Genomic DNA, 27109 nt, shown 5'->3' with positions numbered 1-27109 from the left:
GCCAGTGGTTCTGAAATCACCTCTGCCAGTTCTTTTAATACTCTTGGATGTAGTTCATCTGGCCCTGGAGACTTGAATACATCTAAACTAGCCAAGTATTCTTGTACTACCTCCTTACTTATTCTGGGCTGTGTTTCCCCTGCTGAATCATCTGCTCCATATTCTTCAGGTCGGGCGTTGTTTTCTTTCTTGGAGAAGACTGAGGCAAAGAAGGCATTGAGGAGTTCTGCCCTTTCTCTGTCCCCTGTTTGCATTTCACCATCTTCTCCTCTGAGTGACCCCACTGTTTCCTTGTTTTTCCTTTTGCTACGGACATACCCATAAAAGCCCTTTTTGTTGCTTTTAACCTCTCTGGCGAGCCTGAGTTCATTCTGTGCTTTAGCTTTTCTGACTTTGTCTCTACACGTGCTGGCTATATGTTTGAATTCCTCTCTGGAGATTTCCCCCCTTTTCCATTTTTTGTACATATCCCTTTTAAATCTTAACTCAGTCAAAAGTTCTTTAGATAGCCAGCCTGGCTTCTTTAGGCACCTTCCATGTTTCCGTCTCATTGGTATTGCCTGAAGTTGTGCTTTTAATATCTCCCTTTTAACAAACTCCCAACCATCATGAACTCCCTTCCCTTTTAGTATTACTGTCCATGGGATTTCACCCAGCGTTTCCCTAAGTTTTCTGAAGTTGGCTTTCTTAAAGTCTAGAATTTGGACCTTAGTATGCTTGGTTGCTCCTTTCCGCTGGATAATAAACTCCAGAAGAGCATGGTCACTCCCACCTAATGATCCTGCCACTTCTACCCCACTAACCAAGTCATCACTATTGGTTAGGACCAGATCTAAAATGGCTGATCCTCTTGTTGCTTCTCCCACTTTCTGGACAATGAAGTTGTCTGCAAGGCCAGTGAGGAATCTGTTCGACCTTATGCTCTTGGCTGAGTTTGACATCCAACAAATATCAGGATAGTTGAAATCCCCCATTACTACTATCTCACTTCCTTTGGAATGCTTGGCCATCTGTTCCAGGAAGGCATCATCTGTGTCCTCAGTTTGGCTTGGGGATCTATAGTAAACTCCCACAATGAGATCACTGTTGTTTTTCTCTCCCTTAATTTTGACCCAGATACTCTCAATTTGGCTTTGAAGTTTTAAATCCTGGATCTCTTAACAGGTATACATATCCCTAACATATAAAGCTACTCCTCCTCCTTTCCTGTTTGGTCTATTTCTCTTAAATAGATTGTATCCCTCTATTACTACATTCCAGTCATGAGACTCATCCCACCAGTGCTACACCAACAAAGTGCTACTTGTTGGTGTAGCACTTTGGTTTTTTGGATGTTGAGTGATAGGCCAAGCTTTTAGTAAGTTTCTGCAAATATATTTAGGATGGTTTGGAGGTCATCCTCTGAGCATGTGCACACTACGTTGTCATCAGCATACTGAAGTTCTATGCCAGTGGTTTGACCGAGGATGCCTCCATGAAGTTTTAAATTTATTTTTCTGTCGAAAGAGTCTGTTGGTAATAACAAGGTTGTGTGCTGCACATATCATCAAAAGTAAGATTCTGTTCTGGTTGCTGTTTCCAACTCCTTCTTTCCCAATAGTCCCAGGTCACAGATCAAAATATCACCCAACTCTTGCATTAAAATCACCCAGGAGGATAATTTTATAATAATAATAATAAGGCTACACCTTGAGTCAGAACAACTGAATCTGTATCCACCGCCCATGTGCTGGTTCATGACTAGGGACTTCCAGATTTCATGATCCTGCCCCTGTTACCATTTGCCGATTGCCATGGGACTTTGGGGGTTTCGGTTGGGTTTATGGAAGATGCCTGTGCATGAATTTGTTTTATGTGTGTAGATCAGTGCACGCTGGCAGCTAGGGCAGTGTATTCAGGACTGGTGTCACATGGTCCCACCTGGCTGCCCCACTCACCAACTTAGGAGTCACACTCTACACTAGCTGAACCTTCTGGACTGACTTAAATAGCAGCCCCATGTAGAGCTCATAGCAGTAGTCCAGACAGGACATCACCAGTGCATGGACACTGAGGGCAGGAATGGAAGGCCAAAGTTGAGCATAAACTTAGCCACAGCAGCCATTTGAGACAATGTGATGGACTGGACTCCCAAAGCACAGATAGGGCTGCCATACATCTGGAATTTCCCGGACATATAAAGAATACCGCATTCACCAGCAGCGTCTGAATGGAAATTGGTCAAATGTCTGGGGGTGACTTTGGCTGCAGCCAAGCTAAAGCGGGGGGGGGGAATCATAATCAAACAGCTTAGTGTGGCACTGCAAGCTTCTGAGATGTTGTGACATCTTGATTTAAATGCCATTATTAAGATAGGTGTTTACAGGTGCAGGAGATACAGGCTGCCTACCCACATCTATCTCCTTTATTCACCAATTTAAAAGCACAGGTCACGAAAACCCATTTGACTGCTGCACATGCAGCAAATTGAGGTGGTGAGTAGAATAAACTGTATCAATTCTGACTGCAGGTGGGTAGTCACATTTTTTAAAACACTCCCAAAGAAGAAAAACAGAGCAAAGAGCTGAGATCTTTATTCCTGGTGTGTTGTTGTTTCTAGAAATTTTGTGGTGGAGCATTCAAAATAGGAAGCCCAAGGTAGAGGACTATCATCTAATGTGGTACAATCCATTCCACCACTTTCTGTCACACTCAGTGAGATGTGTTTGTGTAGCCAGACATGAGTTATGGGTAGATCAGCTTTCCATAATCCCAGATTATATCCTCTCCTGGTGAGTTTGGAACAAATTGGCCTAGTTACAAGTTTGCAGTGATTGGAGCCTTTGCTTGGCTAAGCATCTTCCAGAATTTAAAATGACAAAAGAAAGCACAAAATGTATGAAGAGGAAGCTACTATAATTCTGTTTTTCATTACCTCCATTTCTTTTCTGAGCCATGCAAAATAGGTTAGGTGATTTCATTTTTTTAAAGGACAATGAGGGTGACTCTGCAGTTGTGAAATACAGTTTTGTCTTCAAGAGACAAAAACATAGCAATAAAAGTTGTAATTTCCCACTTGAACAGCAAGTGGAGAGGATGGAAATAATTCAAGCTCTGCAGTTCTTTCACCTTTCCTTCATCCTGCTTTCTCTTCCTTTTATTCACCACTCATAGCGCTTCCTTGGGGCTGAAGATTGAGATTCTGATGTCAAAAAGGCTCAGACCTCAAGGCAGGGCCCAAGTCACTTTACAGGTGATATAATTGCATGTGCAAATCAGCCTATTCACACGCTGTGTTAGCAATCTGCTGTAGATGCAGTTTCTAGTGCACCCAGCCACAATGAATGTCCCTTCCATTGCCATGTGAATGAGAGACCCTGCCCACACAGGAGTTCCATGTGCATCCTAGCGTAGAGTGGGATTTTGGACTGGGTGCATACATGTTTGAAAGGTTACTACATGAAACCCAACATCCTGTCCAAACTAGTAAACCAATCTACTGTTCTATATCAATCTGCTGGACAATGATCACCCAGTCTCAAATCTTCCATTCCTGGGCAAGGTGATTGAGCAGGTGGTCATGGGGCAACTCCAGGCATGGCAGGAGGATGCAGACAATTTGGATCCCTTCCAGTCAGGATTCAGGCCCCATCATGTGGCTGAAACTGCCTTGGTTGTGCTGGTCGATTATCTCCAGTGGACTAGGGACCGAGGTGAAAGCTGTTTCCTGATTGTGCTGGATCTCTCAGTGGCTTTTGATACCATTGGTCATGGTATCCTTCTGGATCTTCTAGGGGGTTGGGAGCTGGGGGCACAGTTATGCAGTGGTTCTGCTCCTTCCTCCTGGGCTGTGTCCAGAAAGTAGTGTTGGAAGATGAGTGTCCAGACCCCTGGGCTCTCACTTATGAGGTGCCTCAGGGTTCTGTCCTCTCCTCCATGCTTTTCAACATCTTTATGAAGCTGCTGGGAGAGATCATCAGGGGGTTTGGGCTGGGTGTTCATCAGTATACCCAGCTCTACCTATCTTTTAAATCAGAACGAGTGAAGGCGGTGAAGGTCCTGTGTGAGTATCTGGAAGTGGTTGGAGAGTGGATGGTGGCTAATGGTTTGACTTTGAATTCCACCAAGACAGAAGTTCTGGCCCTGAATTGGGTAACTGTGCCCCTGAAGGACCAGGTGTGCAGCCTGGGAGTCATTTTGAACTCAGAGCTGTCCATGGAGGCGCAGGATAATTCTGTGTCCAGCATGGCTGTCTGCCTGTCTTTCAGTATGCTGGCTGAAACCCTACCTGTCTGCGCACTGTCTTGCTGGAGTGGTGCATGCTTTAGTTATCTCCTGCTTGTACTGCAACATGCTCTAAGTGGGGCTACGTTTGAAGGTGACTCGGAAACTACAACTGACCCAGATTGTGGCAGCTAGACTGGTGACTGGGAGTGGCCTCTGGTCCTAAAGGAGCCTGACTTTTGACATCTCTGATTTGCCAACATGGATCTGGCACAGTGAAAACGTGGTGAATTACCTCCGCCTCATCTTTCTACCTTGGCCTGTGGGGATATAGTTGCAGTGGTGCATCCAAACACTCTGCAGTGCCTCAGACACAGATTGGATTGTTCTATTAATGCTGCTGTTAAAGGCAATTGTTAGAGGAACAAAGATGGTAATAAAAGGCATCAGAATGACACTCAAGTTGAAGTTTTAAGGATAAATTAATCTGAATAAATTGAATCACAAAGGAGCTCCCGATATTATTAAAAAACTATTATCATTTATTTATAAAATCTAACCCTGCTTAAATTTAAAAAAATATTTAAAAGTGAACTCCCTATGCTGCTAATTAAATTAATGAGCTGTCCTTACAGCTGCAATCAAGTTTGTCAAGAACTCAAGACTATAATGATAGTTCTGGAAGAAGCGACTTCTGTTGTTTTATTTAAAAGGTTGATATGCCCTTGTTGATAGAGAGCCTGAACTTTGAAAGGATGAAACAATACTGAGATTGTTTTTTTTAAAAAAAAGTTATTTGTGAGAGCCTGCATACTGAAATGAGAATGATTTTCCATTGTAACTTTGCAGAAAGGAGAGAGAAACAGTTCTCTCAACAGACTTTGGCCGGAATCCAGCCACAGAACATGCATGCTGTCCACACCTCTGGACAATGTTGCAGACCATAAAACTGGGGCTCTGGGATCATGGTCCACCTCCAGCTTGTAAGTATAAAACAGTCTCTTGCTGCTTACACCACCCATCAAGGTTTTGCCCCTTTTGTCGCCATTGGGATTGTTGGTTGGGCCTCCTTTCCTCGCGTGCTGCAGTCCTGAATCAAAACAGATTGGATGCTCCAGTGGCTACTACTAATTTCAAAAAGCAAACAAAACCCTAAGGCTCACATGATGCTACAGATAACGAGAAGAATGCAGCTAGAAAACCCGTTTAAACTGTTTTTCTTAAAGGTAGGAATTGGCACCACCTGCCAATAACCTGACGTCACAAGGACGTCATTGTTGGGACTTCAAAGGCATCGCCAATCAGCTGATCATCCGTGTGTCAATGTACTGAGGAGAGCTCTTGGCAAGCCAGGCTCAGCTCTTCGCAAACCCCTTCAATAATGGGGGGCAGGGTGGCTGGGGGGGACTCTGAAGCACAGTGGATCCCTGAAAAAAGCAGAGCTTGCAGCCAGAGCCTAGTGGCTGTTTGGCAGAGACAGCCTTCCTCCCTTGCCAGTGCATGGTTGGGAGTGCCACTTTTAGGCTCCTGATTGTACACCAGAAGCCATGTCTCTACCTGCCCCATACAGGGCATCACATATTATTTATTTAGAATTTTTTATCTGCTGCTGTTAAACAAAAAGTACAAACATATTTGAAGTCAAGTTTGGGGCAGGTGGGTGTGGATACCATGGCCGATGATAACAAAAGCTGCTGAGAGGTCGAGAAGAATTCACAGGGACATGTTTCCCTTGTCTCTCTCTCTCGACAGAGGTCATCATACAGGGCGACCAAAGTAGTTTCTGTGCCAAAACTGGGCCTAAACCCTGATTGAAACAGATTCAGAAAACCAGTTTCTTCCAAAAGCACCTGGATCTGGTCTGTGACCGCCCACTCCAGAACCTTGCTCAGGAAAGGGAGATTACCAACTGGCCAGTAGTTAGTTAGGTTTTCTGAAACCAGGGAAGGTTTCTTAAGGAGTGGTTTTACCAATGCCTCCTTCAAACAGGCATTGATCACCTCCCTAGCCCAGCCAGCTGTTCCCTCACTTATTTTTCAAAATTAGTAGGATTTCCCAAGCAGATGTTCAGCTAACAATGCTATTTCATAGATCGATATATAGATATAGATATAGATTAGATAGAGATAGAGATAGAAATATAGAGATTAGATATAGATACAGTGGTACCTCGACTTATGAATGACTCTACTTAGGAAATATTCTACTTACGAAGGGAAAAAATGGCCGCGGCTAACGAATTTTTTCGACATCTGAAGGGAGCAGGGCCGCAGCAGTCTCGCACCACGGAGCAGGAAGCGCAACAGCGGCAAGGGCAATGATCCGGCAGGAGGCCAGCAGGGCAGCGGCGGTGAAGAGGGCCAGATGAAAGGCTCCCTCAAAGAAGCAGGAAGCTCATGGCGGCGGCGGGCGAAAAGCGGAGCGCTGAGATGCGACCACCAACCAGCTGTTCCGCGGCTTTAAAGCAGCCTCCCTCGGCGAAGCCGGCAGAGCGGCGGTGGCGAGGGCAACGATCCGGGCAGCGAGAGGATTGTTGCCACCGCCGCTCTGCTGGCTTCGCCGAGGGAGGCTGCCCTGCTGGCCTCCTGCCGGACCATTGCCCTTGCCGCTGTTGCGCTTCCTGCTCCGTGGTGCGAGACTGCTGCGGCCGTTTTTTTCTGCGGCTTTGGGGCTTTTTTCTAGGCTCCAGAACAAATTAATCCATTTCCAATGGATTCCTATGAGAAACTGCGATTTGACTTACAATTTTTTCTACATACAAATGTGCATTCAGAATGGATTAAATTCGTAAGTCAAGGTACCACTGTATAGATATAGATATATAAAATCTCCAGCTGACATAAAAGAGAAAATTGGTTCACCAAAAATGATAGCAAAGAAGTAGAGGCCATGAGAGGCACAGGAGATTTGTTAAACAGTTATTTTCAGAGGGCAAAGTATATGGAAAGCTGTTATCTGATGATGGGACATCCATCCGCCAGAGGGGTGGGAAAGGTCAAGGGCTTCATGCCCTTGTTCAAGAGGCGGGGTGAGTACCACAAAATACATTGTCATGGGGAAAATATTTTGAAGGACCTACAGTGATAAACTTCAAAACTCATTAGTTTAATAATAAAGAACCAGTGAGGATTTTAAAGTCTTGCTTAAATTAGTTCTCGAGGGGAATTAGTGCTTGTTCATCACAATGCTCAGATTGTGAAGGAGCCTGCTTGAGGGGGTTGCTTGGCAATTGGTGGGAGAGGCCTGAGCTTTCCATTGCATCCTTTGAGCGCAGTCCAGGGAATCAACAATCCACTCACAGCTAAGCATTACCTATGGGACAGCTTTATAAGCTGCACTCTTCCCATCCTTTCACAAATTTGTACAAGGATGTAGTCTTTCGTACCACAAACTGTAGGTACAGCCATGTCTTAATATAAGCATATCCCAAAATATTTTGGGAGGGCAACATAGCTGCCAAGTCTCCCATTTTCCCCGGGAAACCCCCGTTTTTCCAGCTGTTCCTAGCTGAAAAAACGATTTTTTTGTTTTTCCCTGGTTTATTCTGGCACAGCGGCCATTTTGGAACTGGGCGGAGCATGCTCAGAAATGACTTTTGATGCTGCTCTGCCCAGTTCCAAAATGGCTGCAGTACGACTTCTGGCGCCAGTTACAAAATGGCGGCAGCGCTACTTCTGGTCTGCTACTTCCGGCCCGGTCCCTTATTTCTCTGACAGCAACTTGGCAGGCATGGAGGGCAATTTGTGGCACCCACCACTACCCCACTGACCCCATCGCTTGCCCCCTCCCTGTTGCTGACCACTTCCTCGCCCACCTGCTTGCTGCCACAACCTGATCACTCACCTCCCACCCCCCACTGTCCTCTTCTGCAGTGTCAGGAGATACCGCACAGCTTGGTGTGGCCTGGCAGAAGGTTGTCCTGGAGGGTTTGGCCAAGCTATTCTTGAGTGGGTGAGCTCTGGTTATGGCCCCAGTACCCATGCACTAAAATGCTGCTAAATGAGGCTAATGAGAGAGGCTGTACTTTTCATGATCTTTGGGGAGCAGTTCATATCTGCAAGCAAGATTTCTTCAGTGTCTGGGAGTGTGTGAAGAAACCTCCGCAGGAGCCATGCAAGGCCACCCAAGGATGCAGTCCCAAGGAAGCAGCAGCCATTTCTGCTATTACAGTACCACCTTTTACAGCTGGTGTCAGCACATAAATGACCCTCTGTTTCTGGTGTATATTTGAGTGTAGCTGGGTTTAGAGCATGGTTTCTCTGCAGTGTCTGTTCTGCGCATTGTCAGGGAGCCTGAGAAGCAACCCTTAGGGCTTTTCATGGCTGCTTCCACAGGGACTTTAAAAAATCCCCACAGCAAGACTGAAAAGAGAAGCAACTTAATGTTCTGAGATATATGTTGAGCATTGCAAATAGAATTAATTATGTATAACCCAAATATTATAACTGGTTTGGTTTTTCTCCAGTACATACATTCTTCAGGAAAGTATCTGTTGAATAGTTCATCTAGGAAATGTTTATCATGATTAGAACAGAAAGAAAATGTGCTCATATTCATATTCATTAGAAAACTAGCATTATCCGTATTCCCATCTTTTGCTTGATCTTAACTAGCACCCAGTCAATCTTTTGTCACAATTTTACTACTGTTTCCTTCATTCCTTCATCCATGATATAAATTATGACTGGTCTCCATAAAGAAACACCAGGGAAAAGACTAAACTAGAACACTTCCTACTGACAGCTTTCAGGTTACAACAAAGTTCAACTTAAATTCCTTCCTTGAATCTCATCCCAGTCCACAACCAGTACTCAGTTACATGCAAATGCAGTTATAGTTCAAGTAGAAATGCTGTGTCTTTATCCTACACAAAGGGTAGAATGAAATTGCAGGTCAAATGAAAAGACCACCAGCATTTATGCTGGTTAACGCTTTCCATTTCTATGGATCAAACCTGCCCTCCAGAAATCTTTCCCAGCTTCCTTTGTCAAGGGTTGGTGGGGGCCAAACAGGCCCGTCTCTAGGGGTAGTCTCGGTGGCGCGGGGCGCCAGGCCGGTGGGAGGGCGCTGCAGCGATCTCCACGCCAGGGCGCCCGATTGGCTTGAGACGGGCCTGGGGCCAAAGTTGGTAAAATCAAGTGTCCCAGCTGAGCTTAACTGAAAGCCTGCAGGATGGGGCTGAGTAGATTTCTGACACCGATATAGTTTTGCAAAGAACGTTAAAAGTTGTTGAGTTTAATTTGATTGAAAGGACTTTAGGATTCCTGTAGCTTCCTCTGCCATTCTTTCCCTGCTGTTTTTGTTGATTGTCTGGTGGTGAGATTGAAATTATTTCATTAACACCATGTATTTTAAATGAGACCCCTGTTAGTTAAATATCTCATTCCAACAAGCCACTGAGAGTTTTCTGACTTTAGCCAGGTCATTTTGATGATAAACACTTCTTTGCTGGTTCACTTCACACTGTGATTTTTGCTGTCTTTTAGATTCATATCTATGGCTTGGTAGCAAAAAGGAGACACAATGAAGTCATTAAAGCAAATTAATTCATTTAAGGGAAGAAACCATTAAAGATGTATGAAGCAAAATGCAATATGTTTGATGCTTAGAAATATACTGTAAACTAAATGAAACCTAAAAACAACAAAAGAATATGCAATTGTGAGGAATAAAGTTTGAAGCAAATTTAGTTGCATTCAGGTCCCACTGAAATCAATGGAGAAACATAGCCACCCAAATAAATGAGACTGAAGTGCAGCAAATTTAGGCTGCAATTCTACATCCACTTACTCAAGAGAAAGCCCTCCTGAACTCAATGGGGCTTATTTCTAAATCAACATATAAGTAATCTTATATTGTAAATCTAGATTGAACCGATGACAGAAGCCACAATCTAGTTTAAAGCTAGAGGAGCTAAAGTCAGGGACGTAGGAAGGGGGTGTAGGAGGTGCACCACCCCGGGTGCCACCCTGGAGGGGGGGTGACAGTCGGCATGCTCCCCCGCAACTCCCAAGCCAAGCCCCGCTGCCCGGTAAAAAGTCTCGCTCAGTGGCTGGCTGCTTGTTCACTTGCTTGGCCGGCGCATTGGCGCAACCTTTCCTTGTTCCTGCTTGGGCAGAGGCGAGGGTAGGCCAGAGAGGGGCGTCCGCAGCGGCCACTGATGCCCCTCCCTGGCCCGCCCCTCGCCGCCACCCGATCAGGAAGAAGCAAAGTGTGTGCCGAGCAGGTGAGTGAGCAACTGCGGAGCGAGGCTTCTTACTGGGCGGCAGGGCAATGGCGCCTCCCAAGCCACCCGTTAAAAAACCTTGCTCCGCGGCTTGCTCACAGTTCACCGGTGGTGCCGCTCCAGCACCATAAGGACAGTGCCGGGATCCTCTGCTCACGGCTGCAACTGGAGCACTGTCACCGGCAACCCGCTACGTAGTGCGCATGCGCAGCATTGCTATGTAGCAACACATGCATCGTACGTAGCGACGCCCCGCCCCTGGTGCATGTCAGGTTTGCCGCTCCGGGCGCCCACTGAAGCCCATTGAAATTGGCTGCAACTGGGCAAAAGCTTGCTTTCATAGGGAGTCTTCTATTCTTCACATGAGAGCAGGGCTGTACTCTAGTATTCTCTACTTTTCCAAAGTGATTATGAAGGAACATGCAAACATAACTTTAAACAGTCTTCTGGGACAATCAAACAAGTCACTTCTACAGGCTCTGTCCCCATAGCTCACTTCTTTGTACTGTATCCCCCCCCCTCTTTCTATCTGGTGCTGTTTAGAAGAGTCTGCTTTGGTGTGTGCTTTGAACAGTGGCAGATTTTGGGCTTTAAAATTTCAGCACCTCTCACTTTCCATTGTTCACCATTGTTGCAGTGCCTCCTGTGGCGCCCCCTTGGCTTGGGGCAGGGGCATACCCAGGATCAAAAGTGGGGGGGGGGAGCCATGGTAAAGGCGTCTGGAAGGGAGGAGGGGGACGGGAATGGGGATTAGCACTCCCGCCGCTGCCCGAAGTGCTCCACGATCCTTCGGGGGGTGGGGTGGCCTTAGGGGAGGCTCCACCTCCGCCTTACTCACGGCTCCTCCTTGGATCTCTCTCGTCGGGGGGGGGGGCGATGCACGCAAAGATGGCGCTGGCTGGAGGGGGGGCTCCGGCTTGCCTTCCCTTTGTGTGCCATTTCCTTCCCGGCCGTGGCCGCGAGTGGCACTTGGCGAAGAAGGTGCGCCATGGGAGCAGAGCGGGGCCCTCCTTTCTTTGCACTTTCCAGAGCGGAGATGAGGGGTGGGCGCGGTGGTTAGAGACCCTCTCCCTCCCTCCTTGCTGGTGTCTGCGAAGAGGCTTGGTGGGGAAAGTTGGAGCTAGGCGCAGCATTTAAATTTTTTTGCTTCTAGGGGGGGCAGCTGCCCCCACCTCTTCCTGGGCATGCCCATGGCTTGGGGCGCAGTGTGGGCACTCCCCTAAATCAGTTGCTGCTTGCCACTTCCTTTGACTGTACTATGATACCTCTATTCATTTGTCAGTTGACTATCACTGATGATTCATTTAGTGCAAATGGTTCTGTTGGTTCAATTACCATGTTTCTCAAAAAATAAGACACCGTCTTATATTTATTTTTCCTCAAAAAAACACACGGTGGCTTATTTTCAGGGGATGTCTTATTTTTTATATTAAGTATGGTACAGTTTAACCTACAAGGTTAAACTTCCTATCACTATGGCTTATTTCCGGGGTATGGCTTATTTCTAGGGTATGGCTTATTTTCGGAGAAACACGGTAGTATCCACTGTGATGTTATCTTGCATGTGTGAATTGTGTCATGGTTTATTAATTTTGTTTGTTTCACATCTTTTAATGTGAAGATCTGCAAGGCAACTAACATTTAAATAAAGTAAGTAGATATGTTGTCCAATCTGCATCTTTTGTCGTTTTGCTGGCCATTTGCCATATAGCTGGTGGCTGCAGGGTCCTTGCAAGAGCCACCAATTGCCTTGCCTAATAGCTTCAACTCAACGGATGACAGGTGCTCAGACTTTTTGGTACTCCGTCTTTTGTTTCTCTTTATGGGTGTCAGATGCTTTGCCACAAAATCAGGACTACTCCACGATGCTCAGTTGCAGATCTCTCCCTTCCTCTCTTTGTCCCAGATCTCACAAATTTTGGATGTGGTGAGAGGATTCCAAGTAGGGAAAGAATGGAAAAAGTGAAGGTGGGGCGGGGGAAGAGTGTTGTGGACAGAGAAGGACACCTTCCCCCTATTTCCTGGCTAGTGTTAGGTGCAAAAGACGGCATATGTCTGGCATTTGTAAAGTGACTTCTTCCAAGTGGAATTCTTTTCATTCTATTTTTAAGGACTCAAAGCCATGTGTCTCCCCTGATGTCCAAGGTACCTTTCATTTGGTATCTGATGAAGTCTGCATGCACACGAAAGCTCACACCTATGACAAACTTAGTTGGTCTCTAAGGTGCTACTGGAAGGATTTTTTAATTTTTATTTCATTTGGGAAGGGAGCCAATTTCTTTCTTTCTTTTTTACAAAATTGACATATGGAGAGTTCCTGTGAGCATGTGCAAAGTGCCCACCCAAACTGTATCCATGAATAAAGGTTTAGTGCTCACTGCTGGAGAGACCATTTCTATACAAACACCATCCATATATGCTAACATACTGAAAACACGGTTTTCTCCTTTACAACCTCCTATCCTGGCAACAGGGCAAGAAGATTATATTCTAATCTGGACAGTATAAGTTTGATCTACTGGCAACCATCTGCCTGACCTAGAAGCCTTTCCTATAAACGTGAAAAGAGCATTTAGATCCACTTAAACAGAGACAGTAGAGTATTGAGAAGGAGCAGCAGTTGTAAAGACTGATGTCAGAAAAATTTCTCCAAATTAAACTATGAATACCAATTGGCTATGGAACTATGAGAAGCTAGTAATTTTATGACGATGTTCCCTAATATATCATTTTCCTGGTGTGGCCCTTATCTTGTGAATGATTCGATTTACAAATCTAGCAAATGTCAAATTTATGGAACACACAAAATAAGTTATGCCTTCAGTGGATGACGACAGAGAAGGCACACAATTTCCCATAAATATTGTCAAAACCTGCTTTTACCCATATAAACATCTTTTTCTTCATATTCAAAGTTTATAGCAGGGCTTGGAATACATATTAATAGGGAGGCTGTAACATATTCAGAGTTAAGCTGCCATAAAATTTAGGGCTTTTTCACATCATCATCTTTGAAGGTGAATGGAGGCAAGAGGAACTTTGATTGGATCATGGCAGAGGTTTGCAATACCTTGCAATAAATATTGCAATATACTAGTTTTTTATACGTTCTTGATGAAGAGGCAAAAGTGCATCTCCAACAGTTGCTTTTCAGAAATTATTCATCTGCCTGGAATTGCATTGAAAGTAAACATTGTTTATGGATATATTATGCCAACTGCTCACTCAAGACCCCATGAAAGAAAAAGTGATGCTAATGATGTTTCATTCCTGGTTTTAATATTTCATTTCTAGTCTTATATGAGGGGAGGCAGGGTGTATCTCAGGAACTCTGTGAAAAAGCAGATAGCTTGAAAAGTAACTGAATATTTTAGTTGATAACCACCAATTAAATGATTAAATTGAAATTAATTTGCATATTGCCAAAAACAAAATGTGGAGCATTCCCCATCATAACAAAAATAGCCTAAAAAATAAACAAGTGTGCCCTAAATCTGAGTGAATCTGATGGAAACTTTTAGACAAACTCATAAGTACCCCTACCCAGATTTAGCTGCATGTAAAAAACTGTGTGTGTGTGTGTGTGTGTGTGTGTGTGTGTGTGTGTGTGTGTGTGTGTGTTTAACTAGTTGTACCAGGAAGTAGATGGATTATGAAGTTTGACTACACATCCATACATCCTATCCAACTTTTGTCAGTGGTTCCAGAGCCAGCTCAGACTCATAGAATTGTAGAGTTGGAAGGTAGAGGGTCATCTAGTCCAACCCCCTGCAATACAGAAATCTCAGCTGAAGCACCCATGACAGTTTAGGAACAGTATTGTCTCTACTGACTTCCTGGCGATGCCAGTTGTTGAACCTGAAACTTTCTGCATGCAAAGCAGGTGTTCTGCCATGCTCCTACACTCCTTATCTGGACTGGGCCAGCAGCCGCCATTTCAAGTTTTGTCTAGTATATTTTGGTTGTGTGAAATCTGCATGTTTACCTTCTTGAAAACCTTTACAATAAAGCCTGTTTTGGATCCATTCACATCAAAATGAGCATTCCACCCTTTCTCTTGTTACGCAAAGCAATTTGCCGTGTGGGTTTTCTCCTACTTGAGATGGGTGAATATCTGTCAATTTTGTTTTCTCTCAATTTCTCATTTTTCCACTCTATATTGCATGTGTTTGCAGTTGTTGTTAAAAACAACAAATCATCTTGAAAATCCAGCAGCATTTTAGCGTGAATTTCTCTGCATATGCACTGTTGGGATTTTCCATTCCACCTTTAGTTGCACACATGGGATTATTATGTGTCACATGTCTGTTTACATTCCAGCACAGTTTGCTGGCGTGAGCGAAACTTCCACTGTATTGCTTTTGCTTTTGCTCCAAGGAGACGGCAAGGAGAGATGACATGTTTCTTTGTCTTGATTTCTGTTTAATAGTTAATAGTATGTATTCACAAGCCTCAGCCTCATCTGTTGTGCAGTTACACTGCTAAGTATAGTATGTCCAAGTCTGGGAGGCTTGGGTCACTGATTTATGTCAGAGCCAGAGGTTGGTGGATCTTCGTGGCTGGAAGGAGACAATCCAGCTGGGGGCTAGCCAGCTGGCCTTTTGAGCCTAAAAGCCGACATATGCCCAACAGTGTTGGCAAGCATTCAATTGAACTATATACCTGATTTTATTGTTTTAACTGTTTAGAGTTTTTTTTAAAAAAATTAAATATGTTTTAATGAGACAATGCAATTGTGTGTTTGAATTATGCATTGATTGTATTTTGGCATATAAATGGTATATAAAAGGTAAATGGACCCCTGACCATTAGGTCCAGTTGCAGATGACTCTGCGAGTTGCGGCGCTCATCTCGCTTTACTGGCCGAGGGAGCTGGCATACAGCTTCTGGGTCATGTGGCCAGCATGACTAAGCCACTTCTGGTGAACCAGAGCAGTGCATGGAAACACTGTTTACCTTCCCGCCGGAGTGGTACCTATTTATCTATTTGCACTGCGTACTTTTGAACTGCTAGGTTGGCAGGAGCAGGGACCGAGCAACGGGAGCTCACCCCATCGTGGGGATTCAAACCGCCAACCTTCTGATCGGCAAGCCCTAGGCTCTGTGGGTTAACCCACAGCGCCACCTGCATCCCTTATAAATGGTATATACATGCACACATATAGATCTTCATATGCAATTTTGCCAAAAGTACAGTGGATGCTCGGGTTGTGAACATGATTCGGTGCTTCTGTGCATGCACAAAGCACAATTTAGCGCTTCTGTGCATGTGCGTGCGCTGAAACCCAGAAGTAACCCGTTCCAGTGCTTCTGGGTTTGGCGCAACCCGAAAAGACGCAACCTGAAGCAGCTGTATCCCGAGGGATGACTGTATACACATTTTTGCAAAGTTATTTCCCCTTAAATAGTGCATTTTATACACTCTTTTCACTAGCATACGCATTAGGGATACTTTGTCTCAGTATATGCATTTTTGTACATAATCTTTGGCTGGAGAGCTGTGTTTCAAATTTCAATAGTTGGCTGTGTTTGGGTTTGCATGTCATTTGTGAAAGTGAAAATTAGGTGCACCAGCTATCAATGGAATTGAATTTCCTCCTCATCTCTAGTAAGGCTACAGTCTTATACAAACCTTCCTGGAAAGTTCCGCTGAGCTCAACAGGACTTTCTCCCAAGCAGACACGTGTTAGGGACTGCAGTGCAAAAGCCCCTTTGCTCACTAAAATGTCGTGGTTCTCTGGATCCTGACAACAGACAGTTATACAGTATTAATCAGCTTAAGACTATGAAGATTTGAGTAGCCACTCAACGTCTGACCTCCCACAAGGCTGAATGGCTCCCCTTTATGTCAGCTGCAGTTCTTAAACTTGTAGTTACTGGCCAGTGGCTTTTGCCTAAGAACAGCTGTAGATAAGAACCTAGGTGGTGAATAAGGGCATTCTATAAAATAAGCACACTTACTATGCTTTTCTCACACTGCATCATCTTTTTTGCATTCTATTCTGTCTGCCAGCAAACCACAGATTCCCCTGGACCCAGAGATATAATGCATTTTCTTTCAGAAGAAAAAGGAGAAGCAGCAATCTTGTTTCCAAGTAGTAACTCCCTCACTTCCTACTTAAAGGTAAAGGTAAAGGGACCCCTGACCATTAGGTCCAGTCGTGACCGACTCTGGGGTTGCGCGCTCATCTCGCATTATTGGCCGAGGGAGCCGGCGTATAGCTTCCAGGTCATGTGGCCAGCATGACAAAGCCGCTTCTGGCAAACCAGAGCAGCACACGGAAACGCTGTTTACCTTCCCGCTGTAGCGGTTCCTATTTATCTACTTGCATTTTGAGGTGCTTTCGAACTGCTAGGTTGGCAGGAGCTGGGACCAAGCAACGGGAGCTCACCCCGTCACAGGGATTCGAACCGCTGACCTTCTGATCAGCAAGCCCTAGACTCAGTGGTTTAACCACAGCGCCACCTGGAGAAGCAGCAATCTTGTTTCCAAGTAGTAACTTGGAAGTAGCGCCAAAAGGAGAAGCAAGTAGCGCCAAAAGGAGAAGCAAGTAGCGCCAAAAGGAGAAGCAGCAATCTTGTTTCCAAGTAGTAACTCCCTCACTTCCTACTTACCGTACTTTGAATTTAAAAATATTTTAATTTAAGGAGGTAATGATGCAATGATGATTGAATGAGGATAAATGAAGAGAAATTGATTTTAGAGCAGGATCTGGATCATCAGGGTAGGATATTACTGTAATTGGGCTAATGGGTAAATTAATTGAACTGGTTTGGGAAATACGGGGAAGGTAAAATTAATTAAAACATTATTTGGGGTGATTAGGATGGGAAATTAATTGGTTTGTCCTCTGTAAATTGTAAATAATAGATCGTGTCCTCCCTCAAAGAGGGCACATATTGCGGTGTGACCTGGCAACTGAACCCTGTGTTGTGGGTGGGTTCGATTGGATAGCCACAATACCCTATTGGAAGGCCCCTTGATGCTGGGTTGAATCAAGCCAATGGGATGCTAGCCAAACTGATCAAGGGACCTATATATGCCCATGCACGTGACTCAGAGCTTCCTCTTTTGGTCAGTGCATCAGAACACCTGTCCACCTCTCCCTATTTTTAGGGCTTGTCCGCTTGACCTTGCTATGCCGTCATGTGTTGTCTTTCATTAGGACAGGGGCACGGCAGGAATTTTCCCCACTTGGCTGATTGGCTGGTGCCATTTGGGTTTCGACTGTCACGTAGCAAATCATCACAACTTGTAAGGTTGCGGATAGACTCTGGTTCAGGTGATAGGGATGGGGGAATGCTCTTGCCATCCCTATGTGAGAGGTATTCCGTTAAAGGAATCCAGGGACTCAATGGTTTGGTCAACCCTGCGAGGGGTTGTGCCCATGCCTGAGTCCAGGGGGGCATCTGGGTGGCAGACATAGCATGTCCCTGGCCTTCCGTCATTCCAGGTGTTCACCCTAGGCTGACCTATGGTGGTGCCTTGGGTCAGCGCTACCTGCAATGGTGCAGGGAGCCAGTTGAACCAGAACCTATGCAATCACTCACCTGATGTAATCAATAAAGTTGTGGCCTAAATTCTACCAAAAACCAAACCAAAAATTTGAGTCTTGTTTAAATTTATTTATAGGGTGAGGTTTAAAGGTCTAAACCAGGCAACCCCAAACTTTGGCCCTCCAGATGTTTTGGACTACAATTCCCATCTTCCCTGACCACTGGTCCTGTTACCTAGGGATCATGGGAGTTGTAGGCCAAAACATCTGGAGGGCTGCAGTTTGGGGATGCCTGGTCTAAACACACAATAAGTATTTCTAAATATGTAGCTTTGCAGGTAAATTAACATATGCACATTTAATGTTCATTTGTGACTAGGAGCCTCAACCCGGGATCTTTAAACACCTAGAAACACTCGAGGAAGTGACAAGAAAGGTTTCGCCTCCTTATTTTCTTTGCCACAGGCTGCTGTAAACGAAAAGTTGCAAGAACTCGGGCCAGAAAGGATAATTTCAAAAAATATTCACAAAGTTTTATTCAGGATAACTTCCAGTAAATATCAACATCAGGACAAGGCCCTGTTTCGATGATTCTTCATCAGCTGGAATGTAAAAGTTAACATAAATGTTTGTAATGAGAAATTATTCAACTCTTAAGATATAAAGTTTTAACACATAAAAAGGACAGAGACTGTATTCAAATAAGCATTACTGATATATCTTTGAGTGACCAACCTAACTTCAACCTTATTGTGAGGGACAGGGGATATCGCGAAGTCCCTCCCCTCCTGAGTTCAAGCCCGTCCCCGAGCAAAGGGGAAAGCAGGGAGAGTTCCGATTCCAGTGGGGAAGCAGGAAGTCGTGTCCGAGGCTCAGGCAAGGTAGAGGAGACAGGGTCCCAGGTGGGACAGGAAGGGGCAAGCAAGGGGGGAAGACCCATCCCTCCAACTCCAGAATTACGCAGGAAGAGGAGGGGCAAGAGGATGGGTCTGCCAAAGCTTTTGTGTTGGAGAAAGACGCGCCAAAAGCCATTAGGAGGTTCTGAAACCGACTGACAACATCGCTCCGTGTAAATAGCAATGACTTGAGCACTGTAAATACGCAGCACCAATAAAAGAATAAAATGCAGAGCTGCGTAGCGTCGTTACTCTGAAGTAGTCCACTCCGGCCACTGTGACAGCAACCTCCTAATCATTTTTGGGCTACTTCGGAGTTGCCGGGATGAGCGTGTCCGAGGCGGAGAAGTGGCGGCAGATCGCTGAGCAAGCCCAGCTAGAACTGCAACAGCTGTCGCTGCAGGCGCAGGGAGAATTGAAGGCAGCTAAAGAGGAGACTAAGAAGGTCCAGGACGACCGGCTACAACTTGCGGAACAGGTGAGAGAGCTCCAGGAAAAAGAGCAGCATTTAAGGGCGGTGGCGGTAGACCTCCAAAACAAGCTGGATGCAGAGAAAAACAAGGCGGGAGGGGCTCCCCAAGTCCAAGTGCTGCCAGGAAGGAGAGCAGGGACCCTTGTAAGCAAGTTCAATGGAGACCCGAAGGAGTTTCAGGGCTTTGAGACTGAGATCGTGTATGCTCTTGAGCTGCACCAGAATGAGTTCCCCGATGATGAGCACAGAGTAGCGTTTATTGTGGAACATCTCACCGGAGCAGCCAGGGAGTGGCTAAGACCATTAATCGCAACCAAGAATCCTTGCATGAAAAATGTCCAACAATTTCTAGAAGGTTTGAGGACGATGTATTCGTCCGATAGTCATTTGGACCAGACTAAGGAGGAACTGCATAATTTACGCCAAGGAAATATGACAGTTCGCGCATATTGGGCGAAATTCACCATGCTGGTGCACAGACTGGGGTGGGTTTTGGATTCGCCTCCCATGCAAGCTGCGTTTTACTTGGGTTTGAGCGAGGAGGTGAAGGATGAACTCTCGAGAGGTCCAAAGCCCAGTACTATGGATCAGCTGAGCAAAGCAGCTCTGGCGGTGGGGGTGAGGCAGGAATCCCGGTGGAACGACAAGCAAGCGACGCGCGCAAAGCGGGCTTGGTTCCCACGGTCGCAGGAGAAGCCACTCCCTCAACAACCCTTTCAGGCCACGCCTGGAGCCAGCCAGGACCAGGAGCCCATGCAGATTGATAGCGCGCGCGCGCGGGCTTTTCAAACCCCAGCGGCGCCAAGACGCAAGGAGGGAAGGGGCGGGAATTGCTTTCTCTGCAACTCACCCCAGCATCTCGTCAGAGACTGCCCACATCGCAGGGAGTGGCAAGGAAAGGCGGGAACGGTGGTGCCCTCCCCCACTGACGCAGCACCACCGCAGGGAAACGGGAAAGCCTGGCTGCAGGAGACAAGGGGCAGCAGCCAGGCACAGTCAGCAGACAACAGCCCCAGCCCGCCCACCCGCACAGAGAGGTGCAGAGCCAGCCCACCCCTCCCAGAGCAGGAGTGGTTCTAGAAGTGACGCTAACGCTCCCAAATGGCTATCCCCTGACGGTCCTCGCCTTAATTGACAGTGGGGCGTCCGCCAACTTCTTCTCGAGAAGCTTTGCAGAAGAGCACCAAATCCAGCTTTTGCAGTTGGATTTTCCTCTGCACGTAGCAACCATTGACGGCAGGGAGCTGCTGGGAGGGGCCATCACACATCAAACCCCCCCCATGAGAATGACGGTGGGAAGGCACTCAGAGACACTGGCGTTCAACGTCACCACCATCTCAGACCCCCCCATCGTCTTGGGCATGAGCTGGCTGGCGCGCCACGACCCCTCCATCAGTTGGCACCAGAGGTGCATCACGTTTGGGTCAGACTTTTGTCTGGAACATTGCATGCAGCACCAACCAGGGGAGGGGCCTCCGATAGCCACGGTGGCCACCATGCATATCAAAGGGGGTGAGGCAATACCCAAGCAGTACTGGGACCTGCAGGAGGTCTTCAGCGAAGCGGAGTCCGACCACCTACCCCCGCACAGGCCTTTTGACTGCCAGATCAACCTGGTGCCAGGGGCGACGATACCCCCAGCCAAGCTGTACGCCATGTCAGACCAGGAGCTGGAGGATCTGCGCGCTTTCATCGACAAGAACCTCAAGCGGGGGTTCATAAGGGAAAGCAAGGCAGCAGGGGGCAGCCCGGTCTTCTGGGTGGACAAGAAAGACACGCAACAGCGCCGTCTTGTGGTGGACTTTAGACGGCTGAATTCGGTGACAGAGCCCGTGGCTTTCCCCATGCCCAGAGTGGATGATCTCCTGACAGCGGCACGCAGGGGCAAGATTTTCACCAAGCTGGACCTAAGGGGGGCGTACAACTTGATCAGGATCCGGGAAGGAGATGAATGGAAAACCACGATGTTCACGCCTCTGGGCTCTTTTGAATATCTGGTGATGCCCTTCGGTTTGCAAGGGGGCTCAGCATGCTTCCAGGCCTTCATGCACCACGTCCTGGGGTCCCTCCTCTTCAGGAAATGCTTGGTCTTCCTAGATGACATCCTTATCTACTCGAATGACCCAGTGCAGCATGTGAAAGATGTCAGAGAGGTGTTGCAACGCCTGAAGGAGGACCACCTGTATGTGAAGCTGGAGAAGTGCAAGTTTCACACCAAAGAGGTGGACTTCCTGGGCTACAAGCTGTCAGACAAGGGGCTGGCGATGGACAAGGACAAGGTGCAGGCCATCCTGGACTGGCACAGCCCCAGGACGCGCAAGGATGCCCAACGCCTACTAGGCTTCGCTAACTTCTACAGGAAGTTCATCAAGAACTTCTCTCGCGTTACGGCTCCCATCACGGACTGCCTGAGAGGCAAGCAGAAGTTCAAGTGGACACCAGAGGCGCAAGCAGCGTTCGAAAGCCTCAAGAGAGTGTTCGCCTCAGACCAAAACCTGTTCCATGTGGTGCAGGACGCGCCCCTACGCATTGAGACAGATGCTTCTGAAAAAGCTGTGGGCGCAATTTTGTTGCAACTGGACGCCAACAGGGAGTGGAGACCCTGTGCCTTCTTCTCCAGGAAGCTGACACAGCCTGAACGCAACTACACAGTGTTTGATAGGGAACTTCTTGCGATCTACGCTGCGTTCCAGCACTGGCGACACTTCCTGGTGGGCGCAAAGCACCCCATCCAGGTGTGCACAGACCACAAGAACCTGGAGTTCTGGAGAACTGCCAGGGTGCTCAACCAGCGGCAGATACGGTGGGCAGAGTTCTTCTCGAACTTCAACTTCTCCATACACTACATCCCGGGGGAGCAGAATGTCAGGGCGGATGCCCTCTCCCGCAAGCCAGAGTACATGGAGGAGGAGGCGCCACCAGCCCCAAGGCACATTTTCCCCCCGTCGGCATGGTCCTGCGGAGCAGCTGTGGTGAGCGAGGCAGAACTCACAGCACTGACGGCAGCGGATGAATTTGCCAACCGCATCTTCAGAGAACTGAGAGGGGGGAGGGAGCAGGCAAAAGACTTTGCAGAACGCAGAGGGCTGCTTTTCTACAAGGGTGCGCTGTACCTACCCACCACCCAGCTTCGACGTACGGTCCTCAAGCAGATGCACGACAACCCTACAGCGGGGCATTTTGGAAGGGACAAAACCGCTCACCTAGTCATGAGACACTTCTGGTGGCCAGGGGTGCGGGAAGATGTTCGAGACTATGTAAGGGGCTGTACCACCTGCCAGCGGGCGAAGGTGGTCAGAGCAGCGCCACCAGGGTTGCTGGAGCCCTTAGCCACACCACACAGGCCGTGGGAAGTGGTGTCCATGGACTTCATCACAGATCTGCCTTCGTCCAGGGGTAAGACTGCAGTGTTGGTGGTGGTGGACCTTATGTCCAAAATGTGTCACTTTATACCGTGTGCCAGGGCAGTCTCGGCAGAAGAGACAGCCAAACTGTTTGTGGATCACATTTTCAGACTGCATGGATTACCTTTAAGGGTTATTTCGGATCGTGGCCGCCAATTTGTTTCCAGGTTCTGGCGGCGGCTCATGAACCTCCTGCAGGTGGAGGTCAGCTTGTCGACGGCTAGACACCCGCAGACCAACGGGCAAGCGGAGAGGGTCAACGCCATTCTGCAGCAGTACCTGAGATGCTACGTCAGCCAGCGGCAAACGGACTGGGTGGATCGCTTGCCACTAGCAGAATTTGCCTACAACAATGCAGTGCACGTCTCCACAGGGGTGTCGCCCTTTAAGGCCAATTACGGGCGCAACCTCAGATCTTTCCCAGAGAGGGAGAGGGAGGAGGAGGAGGAGGAGGGCCCACAGGCTGAGGATTGGGCAGAGGAACTGGAGACGGTGCACCAGCAGCTCAGAGAACACTTGGAGAGGGCCAAGGAAGCGTACAAAAAGGGGGCAGATCGCCACAGGCGACAAGGGGAGGTCATCAGGGTGGGGGACAAGGTGTGGTTGTCCTCGGAGGGCCTTCCCACCAGAGGGAGGTGCAAAAAGCTGGCACCCAAAAGGCTGGGCCCCTTCACGGTCACGCAACAGGTAAACCCGGTGGCATACAGGCTGGCACTGCCAGAGGACATGAGGGTGCATCCAGTGTTTCATAGATCGCTGCTGTCGCCGTACAGGGAAAGCAGCAGGCTCCGAGACAGCGAACAAACCCCCGAGGGAGGGGGGGAGAGGGAAGGCAGGGAGCAACTCAATGAGGCCACGGCCATCCTGGATTCAAGGTGGGGGGTGGGGGGACTGGAGTACCTCATGGCATGGGAGGATGCTCCACCGTCCCAGAATGAATGGGTCCCAGCCACTCAGATACAGGAGGAATTCTTGGTGGAAGAATTTCACGCCCTCTTTCCCCACAGACCCAAGCCCTGGCACATGGAAAGGGAGGGGGAGGAGGAGGAGGCACGGGAGAGCAGCTCACCATGGCGCTGGGAAGCGGAGTTTGAGGAACCAGAGGATGAGGTATGGGTGTCACCGAGATCCACCCAGTCAGAGGAAGGAGCAGATTGGCAGAACGTTTTTACCCCCACCAGCTCTGACGCCACGGACTTTTTGGGATTCCCGTCCGCCCAGGCGGAAGGGGGGGGCTCGCAGGACTGGGGGGAGGTATTCACACCAACGGGCTCGGAGAGCACTGAGTTCTTAGGCTTCCAGTCGTCACCGACACATGGGGGGGGCCTGGGGAGGGGTGAAGGAGAGCTTGGGAGGGGGGTGGATGTGAGGGACAGGGGATATCGCGAAGTCCCTCCCCTCCTGAGTTCAAGCCCGTCCCCGAGCAAAGGGGAAAGCAGGGAGAGTTCCGATTCCAGTGGGGAAGCAGGAAGTCGTGTCCGAGGCTCAGGCAAGGTAGAGGAGACAGGGTCCCAGGTGGGACAGGAAGGGGCAAGCAAGGGGGGAAGACCCATCCCTCCAACTCCAGAATTACGCAGGAAGAGGAGGGGCAAGAGGATGGGTCTGCCAAAGCTTTTGTGTTGGAGAAAGACGCGCCAAAAGCCATTAGGAGGTTCTGAAACCGACTGACAACATCGCTCCGTGTAAATAGCAATGACTTGAGCACTGTAAATACGCAGCACCAATAAAAGAATAAAATGCAGAGCTGCGTAGCGTCGTTACTCTGAAGTAGTCCACTCCGGCCACTGTGACACTTATAGTCTGCTTTCTAAATAAAGATTTAAACTGCTTGTAGCGTACAAAAGGCTTGTCTAAACTTAAATAAGAAATCCTCTTACAAAATATAACAATCCTTGTTACAGGAATACTTGTAGTTTTCTACAAACAGAGTTATAATACTAGTAAAAACAAAGGTAGCTTACCGAGGTTTCTTAGGTCTAAGTGTACCAAGTATGTTTGTTTGAATGTAATGTTTATTTGAATACAGTCTCTGTCCTTTTTATGTGTTAAAACTTTATATCTTAAGAGTTGAATAATTTCTCATTACAAACATTTATGTTAACTTTTACATTCCAGCTGATGAAGAATCATCGAAACAGGGCCTTGTCCTGATGTTGATATTTACTGGAAGTTATCCTGAATAAAACTTTGTGAATATTTTTTGAAATTATCCCTTCTGGCCCGAGTTCTTGCAACTTTTCGTTTACTACAGGCTGCTGTAAGGCATACAAAGTGGGCCAGAAGCAAAACAGCAAGTCTACTCGTGACATAGGTCACTGTTATATCAATGGAGTAGTTCAGGGAATCTTGGTGAGTGATAGTGACTTGCAAAGATGTACCAATCAGAAATAGCCAAAGCCAGTTTGGTGCATGAGCAAAATAATAATAAATAAATCCCTCCCACCATCCATTATTGTAAAAAATAAAATAATTAACTAACTGGCAATCAATTGCTCTCCAATGGTGTCCTATAAAATCTGCTGCATGAGTTGGGACCCCTCAGCTGGCTTAATGGTGAGTCTGGTCCTTCACCCAATGATAGTGGGGAGGAATAAGCGAATGCCTGCTGGACCATCCCAGGCTCTTTGGACCTTCAGAACCAAGCAGTTGGTAAATCCTCCTCTCCTGATTCCCAACTCCTTCTGCTTCCGGTGGGTGTTGTACTAGGTTCCACTTACCAATTGGCTTGCATTTATTTGAAGGAGGGTGTTCTCCACCTGAAATAAAAGTCCCTGTGCCCCCACTTCCTCAAAAATAATGATGTAAAGTACAGCTGAATTAGGTATGCCAGCCATCCACACCTTGCATTTTAGTTGAGCCCGTTATTCTGCTTTTTAAACCTGTCATTATAAGCTGCTTGCCATAAGGGTGTTAAAAGACTCCATAGGCTTTTCCATAGGCTTCCAATACTGAAGAAAATGTTTAAGGATTATGACATTACCGGTAGTTGTTCCTATGACTAGTGAACCATTGCTTTGCAGTCTAAAATTTAAAGTCAGTTTGTTCTTGGTTCTTTTCAACATAATTCCAAGCTTCCACCAAAATGTATAATAAATGTATTTAGCTTAATGCTGAATAAAAGCTTGACTGTGAAAAAAAAGGCTCCATAGGTTTCACTCACATATTGCAGCAATAGCTATAGGCCAGATTTCTCATAACACAGCAATTTGCATATATCTCAGAAATTTGTATGCTGTGATTACCCGTTGCACGAGAGTTTTCGCAAAGGAGCCACGTTTTGGTAGTGACAGCAGTTGTACGATACTGTTTACATGGAAATGAATCATAATAAAACCCATTAACAGCAGGCAGGAAACAAGACAAAATCCATTTTCTGTATTGCTTTTTTTTAAAAACAAACAAACAAACAATTTAGCTCATTATGCACAATGAACCAGGCATCCAAATGAGGTAAGTTGCATTATAGAGGTCAAACCTTTGCAATGTGTGCAGTGATTTGGAAAACCCTGAAGGGCTTCCTTTTGTGTGGCTTCAGAAAAGGCAAGGGAAGCCTGCTGCCAGGGCATCCTATTCTCCTCTCAGAGGTTGGCATCTTCAGGGGAGGAGGATGCCAAGCCCATGGCTTAGAAAACCCCAACTCTTATAAAGCAGATGTGCTTGTTAGGATTCACCGGCAGTCCTGGGTTTCCTTGAAGAGGCCAGCGCAATTGCTGCTTTTCTTGTGCAGAACACACACCGAGCAGAGCAAATCTGTGCCCTTTTTGATAGCCTTATCCATTAAAACAAGGGTGCTAGTCTCTCAGGTTTGTATTATTGGGGGTCACAATATAGCTATATATATCTTTCTACACACAGACACACACAGCAGATGGAACATGATAATAAAAAATAGGAGGAACGATTGTCAATTATAAAAAAGATCATTCCTGCCCACTAATATTTGGTGCTTTTAGGGGGTTTAGTTTTCTTCCCCTATTCAGGAAATTTCTTGATTGGTTCACTGAATGATGGCCATAGACAGTCACTGTGGCTGCATATTAGTTGTTGGGTCAGCTGAAATGTGACACTATTAGATTGACACTGGATATCAAATGATACTGAATATAAAATATTTCCCAAATATTCTCACATTTTGGGATGTTAGGTGAATATCCCTTTTGACATCTACAGAGGAGAATTTTGGTGAGTGGTTTGGGGAGCCCTCTGGAACTCATCACACACATGAAGCGGCAGTTGTGGAGGCAAAATTACAGAAGATGGTTTAATGAAAATGCTAGTTTTGGGGGCTGGCAATGGGGTTATGATATCCTATCTCTGGTCTGGTAGGTGTTCTGACTCGTAGCATCTCTGCCTGGTGCAGATTTAATTCCAGCTTGTTTCCTCTTATCTAGACCATCATAGACTCCAAACCT

The sequence above is a fragment of the Zootoca vivipara genome, chromosome 12, assembly GCF_963506605.1.
Source record: "Zootoca vivipara chromosome 12, rZooViv1.1, whole genome shotgun sequence".
In the NCBI taxonomy this organism is placed as follows: domain Eukaryota; kingdom Metazoa; phylum Chordata; class Lepidosauria; order Squamata; family Lacertidae; genus Zootoca; species Zootoca vivipara.
This window is presented reverse-complemented; position numbering follows the sequence as displayed.